At 43.1% G+C, this 15,097-nt stretch overlaps 1 protein-coding gene across 3 annotated transcripts in view; it reads right to left on the reverse strand.

The window, feature by feature from the left end:
- Window positions 1-15,097, reverse strand: part of ZBTB38 (zinc finger and BTB domain containing 38) — a 117,314-nt gene that overhangs the window by 70,623 nt on the left and 31,594 nt on the right. For 2 of the 3 annotated variants that reach the window (XM_059920197.1, XM_059920195.1), the window contains exons 1-2: window positions 4,929-5,200; window positions 3,641-3,715 (exon numbers count right to left, since the gene is read on the reverse strand). The gene's annotated coding sequence lies outside the window, so the exon portion shown is untranslated. Of the gene's footprint in view, window positions 1-3,640; window positions 3,716-4,928; window positions 5,201-15,097 lie in introns of those variants that run through there. The other variant, XM_059920196.1, reaches the window with a different exon arrangement.

The following is a 15,097-nucleotide window of genomic DNA, read 5'->3' on the forward strand; positions in this document are numbered from 1 at the left end:
CACCACATGCTTTGGCTAGTTAGGAAGTGGTGCGGGGACTTCCCAGGTGGCGCAGTGGTTAAGAATCCAAATCTGCCTGCCAGTGCAGGGACATGAGTTTGGTCCCTGGTCCGGGAAGATCCCACATGCCACGGAGCAACTAAGCCCGTGCGCCACAGTTACTGAGCCTGAGCTCTAGAGCCTGTGAGCCACAGTTGCTGAGTCCGCGTGCCACAACTACTGAATCCCGCGCGCCTAGAGCCCGTGCTCCGTAACAAGAGAAGCCACCGCAATGAGAAGCCCGCGCACCTCAACGAAGAGTAGCCCCCGCTCAGCAACGAAGACCCAACGCAGCCAAACATAAATAAATAATTTATATATATATATATATATATATATATATATGTATGTATATATATAAAGGAAGTGGTGCTAAGGATTCCAGATGAAAGTCAATTTAGAGAGACCAAAAAATAAATAAATATGATACTTACAGTATTAATAGCAATATCAAAAGCCAAACGCCAATGCTGACCATAACTATGGTACTTGTTTTCATCAACAACTCGAGTTGCCACACATTTTCCTAAGTTGCCCAAACCATTTCACATATATTACCTTACTTATTCTGACAGAATCTCAGTTTTACATTTTTTAAAAATACCATTTCGGAAGCAGGAGGAAGCTATAAAGTTCTGATGAAAACCAGAGGCTTGAGTTAAAAACAAAACCCTGAAGTCTTCAGTGTGGTGTTTTCCAACTGCGTTCTTGACAAGAAGTCAGGGGATTTCAGCATGAGAAATTACGAAGCCCCATTACCGTGAATTCTTAGCTTTGGTGTCTGTGACGTGGCCTGATTGCAAAATCCTCCAAAGGGAGTAACACGACATTCATAATGCTGACCCAGAGCAAGAGGGGAGCTTGTACTTCTGTGCCATGAAAAGTATAAAACCTCTGGGGTTAAAAATAACAAACTGGTCCAGGCACTGCCTACGTCAGCCAGTTGTGCCCAGACCACATCTGCGTATCACAAATCAACAGGGATGACCTAAGCTCTGAAAAGACTATGAGTCCCCAGATTTGAATTCTATCCCTCATATGGAATTAAGAACGGAAAAAAAAAATTTATATATATAAAACTGAATCACTTTTCTATACACCAGAAACAAACCCAACACTGTAAATTAATAACACTTCAACAAAAAAAATTTAGAAGTAAAATAAAATATAAAATTATAAGTTAAGGAAGCTCAAGAAAGTCTAACTTTCCCCGTAATGTCTACTTGGACGCTTTTTTGAAAATGTCAAAGATCAAAATATTTACAAAGTGTGTATTTGTTACCGCTGCCTTGCTGGTGGGTCCGTGGTGTCACCCAGTGTGCTGTACCAATTCCCTGTGGAGGGTTCGTGCTGGTGGCAATGAAATTTTGATTTGGCGGCCGCACTCCTCTCTCTGCCATGCTAGGCAGCTAGACATTAAAAATCAGCAGGTTGACCCCAGCTAACCCCTTCTACACACACTCATTTGCCAATTCCTGCATACTTAGTGCTTTGAGGAGTCATTATCACATGGCAGTTGAAATTAACAAGCTATGACTAAGAGTCTCCCCAGTGAATGGACCCTGACTCCTTTTCCTCCTTGACCATGGCCTTTGGCCCTGCCCTTCCTGGCAGACTCCTTTAGGCTTGTACATGCAGCAACAGATCGTCCCCACTTGGCTCAGCTTTTGAAACCTGGTACTCGTTCTCAACTTACTCCTCCTGGCTGCTCCCTTGTTACAGGCACTGTACTCTCCCGTTCAAGCTGGTCTTATCTTTAGTTTACTCCACTAGCCCAGCCAGCTCTCTCCGCCCAGTAGACACTTCTGGGACCCACCAAACCAAGAAAATGGACTTTCAGAGGTTGAAGCACTTTTGCAATAAGTAACTTGTTCTTCTATTCCACTCCTCCTTAGCCCACTCCAGATGTGAGGAGGCTGGGCAGAGGCGAGGCAGCAGTAAGAGGAGATGAGGCCAGACGTTAGGCTCCAAGAGAGCCTGAGAGCTGTGTTAAACCAGCCAGTAGCTGGCCTTCCCACACAATGGACAATGTATATTCTTCAGGGTGTGGGTGTGAGTGCCAGAAATGTCAAGTCCAGGGGTAAAATATAATCAGAAAACGGACTGTCTAGTCAGATATTGACAACAAAACTAGAGAAGTAGGTACCAGGCAGCTCAGGCAAGGACTGGAGTCCATTTTTATAGTGTGTGTGCTGTTGAAGTGAGCACATATAGTCCATTTTTATTGGAGGTCTTTATGATGCCTTGGGACCATCATAGAGGTACCACCATATGGTTTCTGATATTTACCAGCGAGGGGGATACTGCACTAAGAGCAACAATGGTGAAAAGGTTACATAAAGTATCAAATTAATTCAGGGTTCTTCAGACAGGGCTTATAACCTTACCACTCATTATTTCAGTAAATGTTTTGCAACTTTTGCTGAAAAGAAAAAGCTAGAATTGTATATCAAATCCTTTGGGGAGCATTAATCTCCCCAGCCAGAGCCATTTTAGTCTGCTTTTACATGTTTCTCTAATAACTTGATTTGAAGATCCCATCTTGTCAGGAATTCCCTCCACTACCTCCCACTATTAAAAAGTATGCCAAGATCTGGAGGAGGGTAGCTTCCCAACACCCACAAGAGCAGACAGAACCATGAGTTAAAGAAACTATGAGCTTTCCTAGTGACCACTGGTGGAACAGAATTCTGTTGGACAATTCCAACAACCATGACTACACCCAGGACCAGGAAACTGAGCCAGAATGGTCCTAGACCAAGAGGACCTTTTGGGGGGGGGAAGGGGGAAGAATGTCCTTCGTGGTTCACTGGCCAGTGGTGGCCTGATGGCGCTCATGTAAATGCTTAGGGTCAGAATGGACAGAGGCATCTTGAAAAATCTCACCCACTGCTCCTTGCCCACTCTTTACCTAAGAGTGTCTGTTAGAGAATTCTAAATATCTGATCACTGTTTATTTCTCCCACTGCTTCATTCTGCTGTCCTATCCTTGAGCATCTCTAAGTTCCTTATTATGCTGTACCAGAGAAGACTACCTCTTTTCTCCAGAAGCTCTCCTGAGCTGTCACTGGCAAGTGGCTGCTCCCCACCCCAGGGACTACATTTCCCAGACCTCTTTGCGGTCAGATGTGGTCATGTGACCGGCATTTTAGCCAATAGCGTATTAGTAGAAGTGTTGTGCACCACTTCTAGGCAGGGGCCATGAAAGTCTCCATGTGCACCTTTTCACGCTCTTTTTTTCCTCCTCCACTGGGAAGTGGAAACAATCCCAGGTGACCTTGGAAACCACATACTGCAGAAGGTGGAGCCTCTCTCAACCCATGTCTCTGAATGAATGCATGAAAGAGAGTTGCCCCACTAACCTCTACTGTTACAAGACCAAGAAATAAACTTCTATTATGTTTGAGTCATTATACATTTTTCGGTCTATTACAGCAATTAGCCTATCTTAACTATTCCTATTACCCTCTTTGATACAGCTGTTATCATTGTGTGCAGAAGTCCCTGTGCCTTCTCCCCTTTCCTTAAACCTTACTGCAAAGCAAAAGAATAGATTTAGTAAACTAAATTTAAGCAGCCATTAGGGACAAATGACACTCACCAAATTAATGGTCACAGCATTCAGCTCTTACAGCCAGAAGAAGAGTGGTTTAGCAGAGCCTCACTTCAAGACAACCTGATATATGAAAATAAAACAAAAAGTAAAATGTAAGACCTACAAAACAGATATATTGGTGTGCCATGGTTAATTTCCAAAGGGTGTTTTCAGTTTATAAAGAAATCTGCCACTCTTTTTCAGTAAGCAATGAGCTTCCCTATTGCATTCATAACATAAGATACATTTTAAAATACCCTCCCACCCCATCATTATAAAACTGAATTTATAAAGAACAATTCTTCTCTGCTAAGTAAGCTGTACAAAGACTAGATAATGACTCAGGAGATGTCTTTGGAAGCCAGGAGAACTGGGTATGATTTCTATGTCTGTGTGCTCTGCAGTTCTTATGTACATGTTAAAACTTTTCTCTCGGGAATTTAACTCTCTTGGGTAGAAACTTCCAGAGCTTGTAAAATTACAAGCTATGCAAAAACTTAAGATTTCTTTAGGTGAAATTAAAACAGACACCAAAGATACATTATAATCTGTCTTTGTGTTTAATATCATCCCAGATGCGATGGCACACGTAGGAATGAAAATAAGCTCTCTGTAAACAGGGCAGTGAGACAGTGGAGGTGTACACACCAGAACAGCCACAGGCAACCAGAAACACGCTGGGTAAAGGCAGCTGGTTGTGGTCGTTTTCTTACCAGAGCTGCCATCTTTTAACAGGTTAGGTGCGAAAATACCATTTGACGGCCCAGGGCACGTATTTGCCTAGAACAGGGTTTATTTTTGTGTCTGATTACTTGGTATAAGATCCAGGAAGCAAATAGTTCAGAACTGAACAAACATTCTGGCTGTCCAAAACAGAGCACTAGGGCAGAAGGAGGAAGAGGAAACAAAACAAGAGGAGTGACGGGGTGGAAGGCACGACATGGGCCATTTTCCCCAGAATTCAGCCTTAGTGTGTGTGTGTGTGTGTGTGTGTGTGTGTACACAGATACACACACACACACACACAGATATATATATATGTGTGTGTATATATATATATATATATATATTTTTTTTTTTTTTTTTTCGAGAGGAAACGCATTCTTGTCTGGTCCTGTGGAGAAGAAAAAGATCAGAGAGATCCCTTTGGTGCCGTATTCGGAGGGTCTCCCAGATGCAGCCCCCATTCCCTCCCTCCGGGCTGGGGCCTGCCAGGCACAGGTGTCAGGGAACAAGATGGCGCCCCACAGTGAAGGGCGCTGAGTGAGGGGGTCTGGGGGTGGCCTTCACTTACTCGGAGGCGCTGGCTCCTCTGAAACCCAGACGCTGCCAACTCCCTGGACTCAGGAGTTATAACCGCCTTCTTGCTCTGGGTTCTTCACTTCTTGTCGAGATCAGCTCCACATATCTTTCTGATGATGTCACCCATTCTGACTTCCTACATTTTGAAAGTTGATCTATAAGTAAAACCTTCCGTGAGGCTTCAAAGAAAAAAAGCAGCAGCAGAAAAGGAAAGAAAGGTGTGCTGTGGGGCGATGGAGAGGAGGAGGAGGAGAGAGGCAGTCGCCTCCTTATTTTGAGATTTGCTGCAGTCTGCGAGTGCCACTCCCCAGCCAGTTTCCTGGCTGCAGAGGGAGGCCAGTGGCCGGGCGTGGGTGACGTCAGGGCCAGGCCTGAGTCATCGCCAGTGGCCGGTCTGCCCTGCCACTCGGTAGGGGACAAAAGGAATCTTTGATGTCCAGAGGCCCTCCTCTCGGGACACTCGCCTGGACGAGCAGCAGGCCAGAACATTCCTGCCGCCTCCCCACCCCCGGCCGCCCTTCCTACTTCCGGAACCGTCCCAGGCAGATTCAGCAAGGCCTCCCCAGGGGACATCGCCCTCCTGCATGGCAGAGGCATGGCCTCTTTCTGCCGAAGAAGAAGCAGGGGAGGGTATTTCTCTGGGGATTTCTCACCTCACCCTCCGGCATCCCCCCGCTTCCCTGTGGTGCCACCTTACCCAGGGAGTTGCTGTGGTACTCAAAGAGATCTGGAAAGGTGGCAAGTGCCCTTGTCACCCACCCTGGGCAGCAAGCAGTGCTCAGTGTCTATTCTCTGCCTTCGTACCATGACCCTGGGCCTCCGCTCTCTGCTCTCGGGGTACCAGTGTAAGCTTGCACATCCTGGATTGAAGGGGGCCCCTCTCTTTAAGAGGGGTATTTATATCCCAGTGCCTGCCACGGGGCGCAGTAAACACATGATATATAAGTGAATGATCATTTTAAAATAAAATAGTAAAGAACATGTATCGAATACTTGCAGTGAATGTTGGAGCCTCTGTGCTAAGTGCTTTAGAGATTATTTCGTTTATTTTTATCATGACAAAGCTATGAGGTAGGTACTATTATTATTCCTAGTTCTACAGATGAGGTGCTCAGAGACATGAAGACACTTCTCTAAAGTCTCATAGCTAGTTAGGGGCAGAGTCTCCATCATCTGATCTCAAACCCTGTGTTCTCAACCATGTTGCTGAGTGGCTGAGAGAACGAATGAATATTGACCAAGAGTAGCCTGTCCAGGTGAGGGGAAATGAGGGTGATGATGGGGCTTGAAACCACATCCTATGAGGAAATAGTGGAGCAATTAGGGATGATCTGTTTAGGGTAGTAGGCCTCAAGCTCTTTCGATGGGTCAACACGATGTCTGAAGCTTGGATACTCAGAGTGGCCGGGGGGTGGGGCAGGGGGAGGGCAAGTCTGGTCGGGTTCAAGGCGCGGTGAGGAGCTAGAACCAGAAGACAAAGCTAGGGAGGTCTGGTGGTGCGTGGTGGATGCAGGGTCTGAGGGCACAGTGGACAGAGCAGCTCAGAGGCCCAGACTTATCTTCATTGCCCCCTGGCCTCAGGGGTGTGGGTGGGAGGGTGAGTGCAGCTAAAGGCACAAGCCTGCGGCAGACGTGAAGACAACGGGGAAGAATGACACGAGCGCGTTCTCAAAGACCCCGAGACTTAGAGAAAGAGCTGGAACTGCCATGTGGTTTCAAAGCACCAGGAGGGGCTGGAAGTGACAGGAAACGGGGCTGGACCTGACAACGGCAGTCGCTGCCCTGAGCGCTGCCCTACCAGGAATCGGCTGCTTTTCTGGGACGGAGTGAGAGTCCCGTCAGGGGCTGTGCTCAAGCCAAGGTGAGGAGGGTTGGCAAGGGGAGAACATCCGTTTATGGGGGTATCCGGGCCCTGGATAAGAATGACCTTCGAGGTACCTTCTCCCCCTATGGTTCATGATTCTGTGGTTGTACTTTTCCATGATTCCAAGAGGAAGACAAAAGCCAGGACTTTCCAACCCCTTGTGGCAGTGGGCAGAGAGGTTCTGGCCTCCTCAGTGATGCCACTCCGCGGCTCTCCTTTCCACCATGGGGCCGGGTGTCTGGTCACGGGATCCCTCTCCTGGGCTCAGGAAATCAATCCCTCTGATCGTTGGGGACGTCGTTGCTTTGTTCCTGGAACTGCTGCCAGTTGCCACTCTGAGGAGTTACACTTGTGCTGTGGGGTCTGACTCCCCAGGCAGGAGGAATTAGCAGAGGTGAGCTTCAGAAGAGAGAAAGCCACATGCTTTGGATCAAGGCAGCAGCAACCCGGGTCACTGTCAACGTCTGCACAGAGCCTGACCTTGGGCTGAGGAGAGCGCTTTAAGTTCCAGGCATTTCTGGCAAAGGCTTGTTGATTCTTTTCTTCTCTGTGCAGAAAATGCCCCTGGGCACCTCCCTGCTGTTTCCCCAAAGGCTCCATGGCCTTGCTTGCTTCATATACATGGGTATTTATTTCTCTAATTAGATGAACAGAGGCTGATTTTTTTTCAATCTACCTTGTGGGACCAGGATAATGTGAAGAGAAAGATAAAGCAAAGAAGGAGAAATGACGAATAAGCTTAAGTGAGACACAGCTCCTTGCATTGTATGCTCTGGGGTTGATTCTAACAGTGAGGATAAAATCAGAGAACTGGGCAAAACATCTATTTGAGGACACAGAGATGTAAGTACAGCGACACCCGTAACCTCTACGCCATCTGGAGAACCCTCCTCTTTGGTACAACAAATGCAGTTATATACTGGAAATTTAAAAAACAACAACAAAGACTTAGAAGACTTGTCTGTACTTGCTGCCTCCAATTTTTCTCATCTCAATCACTTTTAAAAAAACAATTTATTATTATGGTATAATTTATATGCCCTAAAGTTAACCCACTTACAGTGTACAAGTCAATGGATTTTAGTCTATTTATAGAAGTGTATCATCCAAACCTCATGTTAGAACATTTTTATCACCCCAAAAAGAAACCTTGTGCCCACTAGCAGTCATTCCTCATCTGCCTCCACCTCCCCGCAGTCCTGGGCAAACATTAATCTTCTCTCTGTCTCTGTAGATTTGCCTCTTCTGGACACTTCGTATAAATGGAACCATGCAATATGTGGCCTTTTGTGTCTGGCTTCTTTCATTCAGCATAATGTTCTTAAGGTTTGCCCATGTTGTAGAGTATATCAGTACTTCATTCCTTTTTATGCCTAAATAATATTCCATTGTGTAGCTATAACCACATTTTGTTTATCCAAACATCAGCTGATGAACACATTGTTTTCATTTTTGGCTGTTACAAATAGTGTTGCCATGAACACTTGAGTACAAGTTTTTGTGTGGACATATGTTTTCGTGTCTATTGGGTGGATACCAAGGAGTGGAATTGCTGGGTCATAAGGTAACTCTATGTTTAACATTTTGAAGAACTGTCAAACTGTTTTCCAAAGAGCTGTACCATTTCACATTCCCATCAGTGATGTGTGAGAACTCTGATTTCTCCACATCCTCACCAACAATCTTATTGTCTGTGTTTTAGATTCTAGCCATCCTACTAGGTGTGATGTAGTATCCATTTTGGTTTCGATTTGCATTACCCTAATGACTAATGATGTTCAGTATCTTTTCATCAACTTATTGGCCATTTGTATACCTTCTTTGGTGAATTAGACAATTCAAATCCTTTATTCATTTTTTAATTAAATTATTTGTCTTTTTATTTTTTACTTGTAGGGGTTCTTTATATATTCTGGATACAAAGCTTTTGTCAATTATATGTTTTACAAATACATCTCCCTGTCTGTAGGTGTTTCATTTTCTTTATGGTAGTCTTTGAAGGAGAAAAAAATTTTAACTTTGATGAAGTCCAACTTATCTATCTTCTCTTTTATCATTTGTGCTTTTGGTGTCACATCTGAGAAACTGTTGTCTAACCCAAGGTCATAAAGATTTACACCTGAGTTTTCTAAGAGTTTTATAGCTTTAGTTCTTACGTTTAGGTCTATGATTCACTTGAAGTTAATTTTTATGTAAGGTAAGGATCCAAATTCATTCTTTGCACATGGATATCCAGTTGTTCCAGAACCATTTGTTGAAAAGACTATTCTCACAAGAATTCTGTACATCTAAAACTGATCTAGAATTTTAAAAGTTATTTAAATATAGTCTATTCTTTCCCCCAACGAATTGTCTTGACCCCTTTGTCAAATCTCAACTGACCACAAATATTAGTTTATTTCTGGACTCTTAATTCTATTCCATTGATCTAGATGTCTGTTCTTACACCAGCACCACACTGTTTTGATTACTGTAGCTTCATAAAAAGTTTGGAAATTCAGAAGTATGAGTCTACCAACTTTATTCTTTTTCACAGTTGTTTTGGCTATTCTGGATCCCTTGCATTTCCATATGATTTTCAGGATTATCTTTTCAATTTCTGCAAAAAATCCAGCTGGGATTTTGACGGAGATCGTGTTCTACCTATAGATCAACTTGGGGAGTATTTTTCCAAATTTATTAGCTGTATGAGTTTAATGTTACTTAGCCTATACCAGCCTCCTTTTCTAGTCTGAAAAAAAAAACCCCAAAACCAAAAACAACACCACCTCATGGGTTTGTAATGCGGATTAAATAAGATAGTGCTTATGTAACCCTATTAAGACCATGACCCACCTGGGCCAGTGTCAGGATGATGTTATAGTCTGAGAAATCCAGCCCAGTCGTCAAAAAGTAACTTCAAATTAACTTATATTCAATACTTGCATTTCTCAAACGTCATACAGAGCCCCCTGCAATTCTTCTTCACAGCCTTTTCCCCTCATATGCAAGCCCTTTATACCCCACAGCTTTAGCCTCCCCTTCTTTCTCCCAAGCTCCCTACAAAGCTTTTTCTCCAGCCCTAACCAGTGTTCTTCCAGTCCCTCTACTTCTGTCCAGTTCTTCTTCTGATGGGGCAGGAAAAGAAACTGGACAGGCAAAGCCAGAACTCTTCTTAGTGAGCAGGAAGAAAGGAAAATCAGGGAGCACTCAAGTTTAATTTTTGTCCCATCACTCATATAAAGTGCTTAGTGCAATGTCTGATGTATAAGAAGGGCTCAATAAAGGTAGGGTTTTTATTTTTTGTTGTGGTGGTGATTACACCACGCCCATCCAGACTTTACGTTAATGGTGTGGGGTTTCGAACAGGACCTCTGAGAATCGAGCCTGGCGGCTACTGCTCAGTGGCCCATCCTCACTCATTTAGGTGAATTTGGGATTTTTGCTCTTTTTTCTTCCTCCTCAAAGAATTAGCCCCTAGAAAAATGTAAAAAGTTCATCTTTGAGGCTCCCTGAGTCATGTTTGGGGGCCATATCTCTGTTTCTTCCCTTACCCAGCACCAGGACCCTATGTTTCCTCCTCTTCTCCCATGAAAACTTCTGGTACAATGCTTTTAAAACTGAAAGTCAAGACCCACTGTCTATTGTGTCAAAATGAGCATTGGTTTCCAGTGACAGAATAAAAGAAAACAGAATAGAAAATTTCCAAGTGCATTACACGTAAGACTTCTGTTTCAGTTTTATAACGTGTGTGAGCTGGGTCTCTCTGTGAAACCTATTTCTTACTGTGGTTCAGGGTTTTTAAAAAGTTTAAAAATCAGTGTTGGAGTAGATTTTTTTTTTAATTAATTAATTAATTAATTTTTGGCTGCATTGGGTTTTTGTTGCTGCGTGCGGGCTTTCCCTAGTTGCGGGGAGCAGGGGCCACTCTTTATTGCGGTGCGGGGGCTTCTCACCGAGGAGGCTTCTCTCGCTGTGGAGCACGGAGCTCTAGGCGCACGGGCTTCAGTAGTTGCGGCACGTGGGCTCAGTAGCTGTGGCACGCGGGCTTAGTTGCTCCGCGGCATGTGGGATCTTCCCGGACCAGGGCTCGAACCCGTGTCCCCTGCATTGGCAGGTGGATTCTTAACCACTGCGCCACCAGGGAAGTCCCCTGGAATAGATTTTTCACTTTCATTAAGGTGCATAAATATCTCATAAGAGCGTAAAGTAATACCCCTCCAAGTGGCCTGTTCATTTTGATGGGGATTGAAACCTTATGTCCTGTCAGTAGTAAAAGATTTGGGGACATTGAGGCCTTTTCCTGTAATTTATAACACTTTGATGGAGGAATATCTTCTGTAACCTGTTTGGACCTACCCTCACCCAGTTCCCTGCCCCCATCCTCCACCCCTGCCAGGCTATCTCTTAGCTATCACCTCTTCTCACTCCCACAGTATCTGCAAATGCACACCCTGAACTTGCATGGTGGTTTCTATTTTTCAAAACTCTTTCACCTACTCCGTCTCATTTGATTCTCACAACTATCCCATGAAGTTGACAGGTCAGATCCAAATCCATGCTTGACCATTTAACTCAGTATTTAACCTTAAGTAAGTAACTTCTCAGCCTATCTCCTCAGCTCTCTTATATGTAACCAGAAAGGTTAAGAGACTTGGCCAACATCACACAGCCTGGAAGTGGCAGGACCAGGAAGAGAACTAGATCTTTCACCTTTTAGCCTCGTTGTTGCACAGACTCTCCTCATGGAGATGCACAGCTTCTTTTTTGTGGTATGATTCATCTAACTGCCTTACAAAGAATGTTGAAAAAGTAAAGAACATTTTGCACTCTTCCACCATATCTAAAACAACGACTTTTATGGCACAAATCACAAGACAAATAGCTCTTCATGCCTCGTGGTTAAGGGTTATCATCACTCAACATCAAAGGCTATTTATTAAAGGCTGGGGAGTTGGGAACCGACAGCAAAGTCCAAGGAGGAGGGGCAAACAAGTTCCCCCAGGGCTCTGTTTTGGCCTTTGTATTGCAGAGTGCTCCCCCTAGTGGCTATGGAGGAAAACAGCTTCTGGAAAGCACATTTCTAGATTCCATCCATGTCGACGCCATCAGGGAATGCTGGTGCTTCAAGGGATCGTGGAAAGCACTTGGTTCAAGGTCTCCCGTCACTGATGAGAAATTGAGGACTAGAGCAGTGGTTCTCATCCAGGGTCATTCTGCCCCCAGGGGACATTTGGCAACGTCTGCAGACATTTTTGGCTGTTTTTTGGTTGGGGCTGGGGGGATGTTACTGTCAGGGATACGTAGAAGCCAGGGATACTGCTAAACACCCTACAATACACAGGACAGCTCCCCCATACCCCCAGCAAAGAATTATCCAGCCCCAAATGTCAATAGTGCTGAGGTGGATTAGAGAAATGGTGTGACCCTCCCAAGAACTTGCATTTTTTCCTCCCCCCCCCACCCCAGCTTTATTGAGATATAATTGACACATAAACAAAGACTTGCAGCTTATTCACAGCTTTTGACAGCTCAGGCTAAGTGCTCTCATTCATTCCTTTTAAAGTGTTTTTATTAGAATTGAGAAAAATTCAAAAGCAATACATGCTTATAATTAAAAGCAACGTAATGAAAGATTTTCCATCACTCCTTCACATAATCAATGTTAACATCCTTAGTGGTTTATTAGGTGGGACTATATTAAAATGCCAACTATAGATCATTTTTGACTTACAAAAATGGCAATGTCCTGTGGTAATACTTAAGATATTCATGGGACTTCCCTGGCGGTCCAGTGGTTAAGACTCCATGCCTCCACTGCAGGGGGCACAGGTTCGATCCCTGGTCAGGGAACTAAGATCCCTCATGCCGAGAGGCCAAAATAAGTAAATAAATAAATAATCATATTTTTAAAAAAAGACATTCATCCACTTCTCCACGTGCTCACCAAGACAAACTTCAATCCGTATACGGAGGGTTCTTTTAACTTTGCTTGTTGTACAAAAGCTGGAATTGTCAACAGTTTGCTTTTTTTTTTAATTTAGTAAATTGTGAATCTCTCTTCAGATCCTTCAGATAAGGATCTCCTGTATGTTTCCAGAACTTGGGGCTGCTCGGTACTGTGGGCTCCAAGGAGATTAGATGGCCTATAACAAGGCATTAAATGACACTGCATCACGTGGTGTGTGTCTTTAATATCTCTCTGACACCTGAGAGTTCACTTTTTTGCAGAGAGCTTGGCTCAGGATTAAGATCTTCTGTAGGCCATGCTATCTAACTAGAAATGAATAACATCCTTTTGTTGTTGTCGTATTAATTATTATAGATACTTTCTAGTTACAGCAAGTAATATCGGTTTCCTATTGACTATGGTGCTATAAAAACTTCATTTCATAACAAATTCCCATGTACTGGTCAATTTAATGTGTCAGCTTGACTGGATCACAGGGTGCCCAGATATCTGGCTAAACATTATTTCTCGGTGTGTCTGTGAGAATGTTCCTGGATGAAATTAGCATTAGCATTTGAATTGGTAGACTGAGTAAAGCAGATGGCCTTCCCCAGTGTGGGTGAGTATCAGACAATCTGTTGAGGGCCTGAATAGTACACAAAGGCAGAGGCAGGGAGAATTTGGCCTCTCTCTGCCTTTCTGCTTGAGCTGGGTCATCGATATTCTCCTGCCCTTGCACTGAGACCTATACTATGGGCTCTCCTGGTTCTCAGGACTGTACCACTGGCTTTCCTGGGGCTACACCTTGCAGATGGTGGAACATGGGACTTCTCAGCCCCCATAATTCTGTGACCAGTTCCTTATAATAAATATTTTCTCTCTCTTTGTCTCTCTGCCTCTCTCTCCCTCTCTCCCTCTCTCTCTCTCTCTCTCTCTCTCTCTCTCTCTCTCTATATATATATATATATATATATATATATATATATATGATAATATAACTCCTTTTAGTTCTGTTCCTCTGGAGAGCTCTGAAGCCAACTCAAATAAGAATGTTTTAATGGTATAAGGTTGATTCAAGTTTGGGAAAGAGTGATCTAACTCTTGGTATGGCCAATCATATGTTGCCCAATCATTCTGATAGACAAAGAGGTTTTTTTCCCAGATATTTTTGTTCATTTGTTTGTTTTGCTATTAGAGTAATGCTGCAATAAATATTCTTGCACTTATACTTTCATATTTTATTCCTATGGAATAGATTGTCCAAAGTGAGATTGTTGACTCAAATTTTTTGTGTGTATTTTTAATTTTATAGGTATTTCCAGATGGTTCTCAAAAAAGCTGAAGCAAGTCATACTCCTACCAGCAATATATGAGACTGAACATTCTCTCATGTCTTTGCCATCACTGTGTGTTATCACTCTTTTTAAATTTTACCAATCTGATGGGTAAAAATTGGCATTTTGCTTTTGTTTTAATTTGCATTTCCCTGACTCTAAGTATAGTGGTTAAAAGCACAGAGTCTGAAGCCCAAATATTGACACTTAATGGCTGTATTTCCTTAATCAAGAGTCTTAAGATACTTTTCACATCTGTCAAATGGAGATAATCAAAGTACCCCCTTACAGGGTTGCTATAAGGATTACGTGAGTAAATAGATGTAAAGCTCTATGAAAAGTGCCTGGCTTATAATGAGCACTGTATAGGGGTTAGTATTATGGGTGAGTTTGAATAACTTTTAGTAAGTTTATTGACCATTTGTATGTCTCTTTTGTGAATTGCCTTTCCATATCCTTTGCCTATTTTTCGATTGATTTGTTTGTCATTTTCTTATCAATTTGCAGGTGCTCTTTGATACCTAATATAGGTATCTTTAGGCACATATTAGCTGTGTGTTGCAAATATGCACTTTTCTCTATCATTGGTCTTTTGACTTTGTGTGTTGTATATATTTACATATACAACACATTTAAATCGGTATGTAGTCAAACACTTTCCTTTATGGCCTCTGTGTTTCATGTCTTGCCTAAGATTCCTTTTGCTTTTAATGTCAAACAAATGTACTCCTAATTTGGAAATATATTTTTAATTATTTATTTTACTCCACTATTTAAATCTCCATGATCATGACCTATGGTAGTGAGAACAAAAACCACAAATTAGCGTCTCAATAAGTTATCTTGTTATCCACAGGAATCTTCCCATCTGGAAAAACACTTTTCATTTGATCCTGTTGCCCCATTTCTCTCCTGCTTTCTCTTTAAAAGGTCCCATTCTTTTTTGCCATCTATCTCCTCTCTTCTCAAAACTCTAATTTACTATCTTCTTCGTTCCTGTTACTGGAAGATAGTAATTAAAGGTTACCAGTAAC

The sequence above is a fragment of the Balaenoptera ricei genome, chromosome 4, assembly GCF_028023285.1.
Source record: "Balaenoptera ricei isolate mBalRic1 chromosome 4, mBalRic1.hap2, whole genome shotgun sequence".
In the NCBI taxonomy this organism is placed as follows: Eukaryota; Metazoa; Chordata; class Mammalia; order Artiodactyla; family Balaenopteridae; genus Balaenoptera; species Balaenoptera ricei.